The sequence below is a fragment of the Galeopterus variegatus genome, unplaced genomic scaffold (assembly GCF_000696425.1).
Source record: "Galeopterus variegatus unplaced genomic scaffold, G_variegatus-3.0.2 Scaffold6101, whole genome shotgun sequence".
NCBI classification, from domain to species: domain Eukaryota; kingdom Metazoa; phylum Chordata; class Mammalia; order Dermoptera; family Cynocephalidae; genus Galeopterus; species Galeopterus variegatus.
This window is the reverse complement of record NW_007732212.1, coordinates 20065-28683: the sequence shown is the minus strand read 5'-3', so window position 1 is coordinate 28683 and position 8619 is coordinate 20065. Positions and strand designations below refer to the sequence as shown.

Below are 8619 nucleotides of genomic sequence, written 5' to 3'. Positions count from 1 at the left end.
GAACCAGAAAGTTTAAGTTCCTGAAACAGACACAACCAGGTCACTGAGAGGCTCCAAAATCAATAGGTTAAACCCTGCTGCTCTGTTAAGACCTGAAAGGCGAGAAACAGTGCTGGATGTGTGCCTTTGTTATGAAATGATTAAAAAGGCAGGAAAGAGTACTGTGTCTTTTTAGGTTGACTCCTGTTCACTCCCCCATTGCAAGGAGGATGCGTTTCAGCAGCAGCACCGAAGTCTCGTCTCCATTCTGCGTCTGCCTAAGCACCTTCTACTTAGCATGAGTAGTGGTCACAGGACATGATCATCAGGATGCTAGAGTTCACTCATCAGGCGGTAGATGTAGGAAGGCGCATTCCCACCAATGTTGAAGGTAAAGAGGGTACGAAGCTCTGGGGGGACATAGTCAAACACAGGGCAATGAACGCTGATCTTCTCCAGAAAGTCTCCTTCTGTGAAAGGCAGGACTTCTTCAGGAGCCACAGACTTGTGAAGTAAATCTTCTTCATTGGGGAACCGTGGGGAAAGCTTGAACATAGGTGCACAGATGATGAGAGCAGTGGAACAGCGTTTCACCGCCAGTGCCAGAGTGTGAGTCCCCGTCACAGCTTTTAGGGCACCATTGGCCAGGATAGTCTTTGTACCAATGATCACCTTGTTGACTCTTGACATAACAGCAAAAATGACAGCATCAGTCATGACAGTTGTCTCAATACCTGCTTTGGAGGAATTGGTGGCCTGGCAGAAAGGAGCACACTCTGCCACAATGACATGGAATTTTCTCTCTCAGGCAGCGTCTTTGAGGAAGGCCTCTGCTGTTGGGGAGAAGCCAATGGTCATGATCACCGCGATGGAGTAGATGTGCTCCAGAGCCTGGGCTGCAATATTCTTGGTTGTCTCTTCCAGCTCCACTAGCAGCTCGTTAATTGCCTCAATGATGCTGGACTGGAGTTGGGCATAAAGGAAGCTGAAATCCTTGCTCGGACCTCCGGATGTCAAGAGCTTGTGCAGGGCTGATGGCTGTCATCGCTGTGTCCGTGGGGTCTGCCATCTCCTCCCGAATGATTTTCAGCACTCTCTGCACCAGGTTGCCCATGGTGGTCTGAGAGGGCTGTGCAGCCCTCATCCTTCTGCCCTCTCTGCACATCAGTTCCATCAGCTCCCCCGTGTTGCTCCAGTGGTAGTTGGTGATGACATAGTGCAGCAGCCCCAGGGTCTCCCAAGCCATGTCCTCGGAGCTGCACCACTCACCGCCTCACTTCAGGGTCTCCATGAAGCTCTCCATCCTCTTGGACAACTCTGAGCCCTTTGCCGTGGCTCCCAGCATCTCCAGATCACCCAACTTCCTGAGGAACCACACCTTGGAAAATTAAGTATTATCTTTTAATTCTATTTTTCCATGAACTTTTTGAAGTATCTTTGTTCATGTTTTTGGTTTCCTCATACCTCTGGCCCCTACCTTACTAGTTTCTGTGCCCTTAACCCCCTCAAGGAAGGGGGGGGGATGCAAATAGGTCAACTGATTTCCAATCTAATCAGTATATCCTTTAAAGTTTGATCAGGTAGTTCCTCTGGTTAGGAAGCTCTCTCAGCACTCCCGTGATTTCCTGCATACTTCTCTCTCATGGCACCTCTCAGGTTATATCAAGCATGTGTCTGTATAGTAGCTTCTGGGGCCTGTGGTCTTTTGTCTTTAGTCCCAAAGAGCCCCTGCCTGATGTCAATTTCAGGAGTATCTTTATGGAAGAGAGAGATATGACCCGGGGAGCTTGGGTGGGGAATACGGCTCTTCCATCTTTCCTAATACTTCTTTATCATTAGAGAGTCAGGGTATGAATTCTGTTTTATTTCTCCTGGCTTGACCACAGTGATCATGATTGAATGATTAACACAATGATCAACTTTATTTACTCAATGAATATTTATTCGTACCTTCTTGGTACCAAGCACTATTTCCAGATACTGGGAATTTAATAGTAAACAAGACAGGTAAAGCCCTTGCCATCATCAGACTTACATTTTAGTGGAGCATTAATACAATGGATAAACAAGTATCTATAAAATGAAATGTCGTGTAGTGATGAGTGCTATAAAGAAGAAGTCAGGGTAACGGATTGAGAATGACAGGGTGCTAGATAATCAGATTCTGTGTGTTGACACCTAATGGCACTATACCAGCCTGACTGCCTCACAGAATATAAAGCAGCCTTCATCCCCTAACTTGGGGTTTTGTCTCATTTTCCATACCCCTGGATCTTCCAATGATGAAGAAGTATTAGGGAATCTGGAACAAACATATCCTCCATCTAACCTTTTCTGGTCCTCTCTCTCTTCCAAACAGATACTCTGGGAATCATCACCAAACAAGTCTTCTTGGGACTAAAGATAAAGAGCAGGAGGTCCTAGGAGCTACCACGATTTCTCAGGCTCTCAGGGCCAGGTACACATCACGACAGAGGCTCCTGGGGCATTTGCATGAGCAGATCTATTCTGCTCCCCATTTTTGAAGCCCTCTGAAGTGACAGAAAAGGAAAACATCACTCATATATTCATGAGAGGGAGTTTCATGCATATGTTCCGTAAGGATGAAGTGCAAAGAGCTTTTAAAACAGCATCTGATGACCTGAGTGAAAATACCTCTGTATTTCCCCTTTGCCATCTGTTTGCTCCTCTATGACAGTCCAGGCAAGGATGACTAAAGGGACACTGCTCATTGTGTCTGCATTAGGCCAGCAGACGGGTGCATGTATATCTCAGAACAAGTATGTTGGGCTGTGTTATGGTGAAGAAAACTGGGGACAAACTCTGATGTTAAAGGCTTTCAAACACTTTTCTTACAATCAGAATAAAAAAATAAGGGTTTCCCCTTGGAAAATGGAGGCTTGACTGTATCTCTTTCCAATAACAAGTTGAGAAAAAGCGCCAAGAGCTCCTTATCTTCAAAGAAATCATTCTTACGTGTGCCTGCTCTTTCCAGACCCTGCAAACCAGGATGGCTTTACCTTCCCTGTGCAGCATTTCCTCCTGGGCCCCCCCCCCCCCCACATTCTCTGTGCTTCTGGGTGGGTCACTTCATGGTCCCAGCATACTCACAGCATGTTCATTCCTGCACCTGGGCAGGTAGTAGGGCTCAGTGGAAAGAACATGAGCTCTGGGGTCAGAGATTTGCTTTACTCTCCAGGATTAACAGTTACCTACTATGTGACTTTGGTAAATACTTTAACCTCTTTGAATCTATGTTTTCATACCTATAAAACAAGAATAGTAGTACATCTTCTTCCAGCTCTTCTGGGTACTAAATGAGACATTGTATACATGTCAACACTTAGCACCATGACCACCACATGGTCACGTGGTCTCTTGTCTTACTGGTACCTGGTGTGCTCCCCCTCTTCAGACTTTAAGATCCAGCTCTAGATCCAATTCCCATAATCTTCCTGACTGACCTGCTGGACTCTAGTTTCCTCCTCATTTGAATACTGCAGTAAGTGTGCTTTGTGTCAACAAATTTACTACTTAACAACCTTGTGTCGTACGTCTTTTGCAAGTCGTTTCAAGAACAGGGACATCTTACTTTTCTCCATCGGAGTTGTGCCTAGTACAGATCTTGAGCACAAACTTATTGGTAAAAATTAGACACAAACTATGTCAGCATTCTTGAAGGATGCCTGGGTTTATTTTGACTACAATGAAATAAAGTATTATTTTGAAATTATTTAAATAATATACATCCCTGAATCCCAGAGACTGGCTATGTCAGATAATTAAGGCAAAAAGGAAACCCCTGTTCGTGATGACACTTCTCATACGTTGCTTCATTTAATCAACACAACATTGTTGTGTCTTACCTATACCAAGTATATCTATTTTGTGATAAGGAGACCGAGGTTAAGTATCCAGGCCAAGATATACAACCAATAAGGGTGGAGAGAGGCCTCGTTATATAAGGAGAGTCAAAGCTAGCAGCTCTCATGCCAGACCACAAACTCATACCTTTTCCTTTGTGTGGTCTCGCCTCTCTCGCTCATTTTCTGAACATCTTGTAGGTAGACATTGTCATTGTTTTCCCCCAGACCCAAATCCCCATATTCCAAAAGCCTCACTTGTCAGCACTGAGCGTAAAAGATACTTGGTGCTGAACATGGCTTCAGAGTCTTTACAGGCTTATACTTGGTATTCCCATTAGAAACAAGTACCCGAAATAGCAAAATAACCCGTGTTTTGACATACTAGAGGCCATTGCATGATGTTTCTGGGCTTCTTGTTCCTGAGATTCTCCAGGTAGTCATTTCTCAGTCTCCTCTCTAGCAAAAGGAGGGAAATTGACAGATGACAATATTCTGCTATTTCAAAAGCTCAGAGTCACTGGTTTTCTATTCGCCTTCTCATTCTGTTAGACACATCCTTAAGCACTAACAGGAGAAGAACTGTCAGTGATTTAGAGAAAAAGAGAGAGAGAGACAAAGGTGGAAAACAGTCACTTCAAGGAAGACGCAAGCCTAGGTTTATTTCAAAAGCGACAGCCTTAATGTGCTAGCACGTGTGGAGCCAACAGAGCTGACAGGGTGAGTTTTTTTTTTTTTTCCTCTTTTCTGGGTTTCCTTATTCTGCAAGGTATGCTGTCTTAAAAGTGTTTTCCATATTACGGGGAATAAACTGAGGGTGTATCAGTTACACATTGCTGAGTAACAAATGCACACATACCCAACTCAGCAGCTTAAAAAATTAAGCCTTCCTTATTTCTCATGGGTTTACATGGTCAGTTAGATGGTCCTGCTGATCTGCTCCAGGCTTTGATCATCTCAGCTGGGCTTGCTCATGTATCTGTGTTCACCTGGTGGGTAAGCTGTGGACTGGCTAGCCTAGGATAGCTTCTCGCATGGCTGGCTATCAGCTGTAACAATAGAGTGACTGCCACGTGTCTACCGTTATACAGCATTCCAGTCAGGCTTGTTCTCATGGCATAAGCAGGAATCCTAAGAAAGAGTGGAAGTGGGCAAGGCCTCTTGAGGTCTAGGCTCGGAAATGGCATGCCATCACTTGTGCATTCTACTGGCCAAAGCAAGTCAAAGACCAGCCCGATCCAAAGTGTGGGGAAACGGACTCCACCTATTAATTGAAGCAGCTAGGAAGTCACACTGCAGAGGATATGAATTCAGGGAGGGATGAAGAATCACAGCCAGTTTTGCAATCCATTTACCCCATTCTGTCTTCTAGTCACAGTTATTTGCATCCCTTCCACAATTTCTCTCAAGTCTCAGTCTCTCTCAAGACTTTTGTCAGTATCTTGTGACTGACATCACATCTGGAAGCAGCTTCTTATAATCAAGACCCTATGACATAAAAAGACGAGTTACATCCCCAAACACCAAAGACACCATGCTGAATAGGAATGAGATGACTACAACAAACTCTTCCATTCAAAATGGGAAATAAATAACTGAAGGTGAACAGCCAGGGAGGGATCCGGAGCAACTCTGAAATCCTCCCGAGCAAATATTTCTAGGCTCCTTGCTCTGGAGGTGGGGAGACTTCTCTGATTAGGCCCTGGCTCTGCTGCCTAGAAGTGCTCCCCAGTCCATTGCTTTCCATGGCTCTTGGCTATGCCCTGGCAGGGCAAAGGGCAGGGTGCTTGGGAGTCCTTTCATTTCTGTAGCATTTCTTATGAATTTGAGAAACTTTTTCATCCTGCTTATAGGCTACCAGAGGGAAGATAGTGGTAGATTGATTACAAAATCCCATGCCAATCTTCTTGCTTTGAACTTGGGCTTAGTCTTACGGTTTGCTGTAGACAATACGATGCAGTGGTAGTGATGGGTGTGCCAATTATGAGGCTAAGCTTCAAGAGGGCTTCTCTTGGACACCTGTAAACACCTGTGAGCAAGCCAGGCTAGCCTATCAGAGGATCAGAGGATGCTTGGAGAAAAGTTGTCTCACATTAGGTCATCCTAAACTAGCCAGCCCCCAGCTGATCAGCCAGCTGGCTGCCGTCGCATAACTCTGTCAAGCCAAAATTAGCCTTACCTGGCCCAGAAGAACCCCCACCAGACCCATAGAATTCATGAGCTACAATAAATGTTTGTGGTTATTGCTGTAGTTATGCAATATTACTGTGGCAGTAAGTACAGGAAGAGTGTCCCTGAATCACAACTGCTGGCCTTCAAGCTCAGCTTGTTTCTTGGGCTGGACAGTTGATGCCTGTCCATGACTGGTACAACCTGAATCTTATGTTGTCATATTCTACCTCTTCCCTCTTTTTGTACTTAAGATGTGTATTTTGCTTACACCTATTGCTTCAGTCTTTATTCTCATAAAAACAGACAGAGTAGGCATTCATGTCATGGTCACAAAAATTCCTGCTCAGAGAGGTTAAGTGACTTGCCAGGTCCCACAGTTAGGAACCAAATACAGTATATATTATTTCACATTAATGATACTTAGTATTTTTTTTAGAAATTATATCATCTCATCCTATCTCTCTTGCCTCATCTGCTATCCAAATGTAGTTTGGACAACTGATCTTTCATCTGGAAATTAGAAGACATAAATTGTGATCTTATTCATTCTACCAGTAGCTTCTTACACAAATTAAGTATGCCTTAGAAATCAGTCACCAACCTCACCTACTACTCAATGATATTATAAGGTATTATGGGGAACAACAATAAAAGCCTTCCCTTAACTGTGATTTCAGAGGGCAGAACTGGGGCCAAGGGTACAAATTACAAAGAGAAAGATTTCAGGTTAATATAAGATAGAGCTTTATAACATGTCATTGTGCGGACTCCAATATCTGGTGGGTAGGTAAACTCAGTGACCTTTGAGAACCCTGTCAGCTCTAGGAATTAATAACTCTGACAAACCACACTTTAAAACAGGATAGCCTAGCTGCCACCTGAAAGGGCCATTCAGCCAGTCACTACTGAAATGCTTCCTGGGTTTTCAATCCCTTATTGACATTTTTTCCTCTTTGTCTTTTGAAATGCCAGTTTGGTTTTCCTGACACTTTTTTGGCCATTTCTTCCCATCCTCTCTTTGTGACTTTATTTCCTCTACCCAAAGTACCCTAAATATAGGCACTTTTCCAGGACTCTATATTTAGCCCCCTTCTTTATAAGCTCCATGTGGTTTTTCCGGCATTGTTTACTGCCATCTACACGCTGGTCATTCCCAAGTCTTCATTCCTTGCATTGTGATAGCCATTATTGCTCTTTACCAACTTCTTTCAGCTCTCCCTCCCTCCAGGAGGAATGCTCTCCTGGCTCCCTCCAGTTGGATGCAGCCATTGACTAATTCTTTGCAGAAGTGTCACATGTTATGTCACTTCCTGGTCCAACATTTTATCATCAGGACAAGACCCTTCAGACCTCTCTTTTACCTCTGACCCCATAGCCAATAGTGTTTGAAATGGTGGCTGCTCTCTCAGCCTGAATATGTGAACTGCAGTGAGCAAAGGACCCCTGCTGACCTGCAATAGATGGTAGAGTGAACAAAAAATTAACTTTTGTTATTTTAAGCCACTGACATTTTTATTTTTACCACATCATAAACTAGCTCATTCTGACTGATAAAAGCCCTTACTCTGTCTCTTGAATTCCAAATCTCTATATGACATCACCTCCTAACAGTTACATTCGGATGTCAGGCACCTACAACATTGAATTCTAAGTCAACATCTCCAGACCAGGGTCAACCAATAATCTTTCGCCAAGCTCTGTGTCACCTTTCCTCAGTGATGCAGTTGCTGTTCCTACCTTTTACCCAGCCAACCAAACGGCAAAAAACATCTCTTGCATCCAATCAGGCACTGTGTTTTTCTTCATCTCCTTAACATCTTTCCTACCCAGGCTTTTCTCTTTTTGACAACTGTTGCTGCTCAAGGTCAGGCCCTCAGTACCTCGGGACAGACAGTGGTATCTGTCTCCTAATGGGCTCCCAGGCTCATGTTCTAGCTCATTCTCCAAAACAGCAAAGTGAACTTTCTAAAAAGCAACTCTGGCCATGGAACCGTCCTGCTTTTTCACCCTCAATATCTCTCAGGGCCTTCAGATAAAGTTCCAATTGTCCAACATGATCTAAAAGGTCCCCCACAATTTTAGGAGCACTCAAGGGAGAAGGAAGGGAAACCCAGGTAGGAAGACCACTATGGACAAAAAGCAGAAACAGGAAATGATGATGCTTCATAAGGGAACTGCATGCAGGTGGGCATGACTTTAGCAAGGGCCCAGTGAAGAGAGAAGAGAGAGAGAACTAGAGAGGTCCTCTCTGTTCATGCTGCATTTTCTACCCAAATCCTACTTTCTTTTCCCTTCCAACCCTTACATCCTCATAGTAAACACCTACTGATTTTTCAAATATTTATCTTCAGTCCCTGCCACGGTGAGGCCTTTTCTACACACAATAACACACTTCATCAAGCTCTTTTTTTTTTTTTCCAGTATTCATCTCTCTCACTAAGCTGAAAGCCTCCTGAGGGTAGAAACAATCCAATTTTTCTATGAATTTATACTTTGGCAGCCAGCACAACAGCTGCCACCAACTAGGTGTTCAATGAATGGTTGCTGAATGAATGGATAAATGAATGAATGGATACTCGCCATTAGCATCTCTTGGATGCTCCAT

The 8619-nt window shown here is 44.0% G+C and overlaps 1 pseudogene; it reads right to left on the bottom strand.

Annotated features, from left to right (window-relative positions):
- Positions 1-288: 288 nt before the first annotated feature.
- On the bottom strand, positions 289-1324 carry LOC103605821 (annotated as a pseudogene).
- Between the last annotated feature and the right edge of the window lie 7295 nt (positions 1325-8619).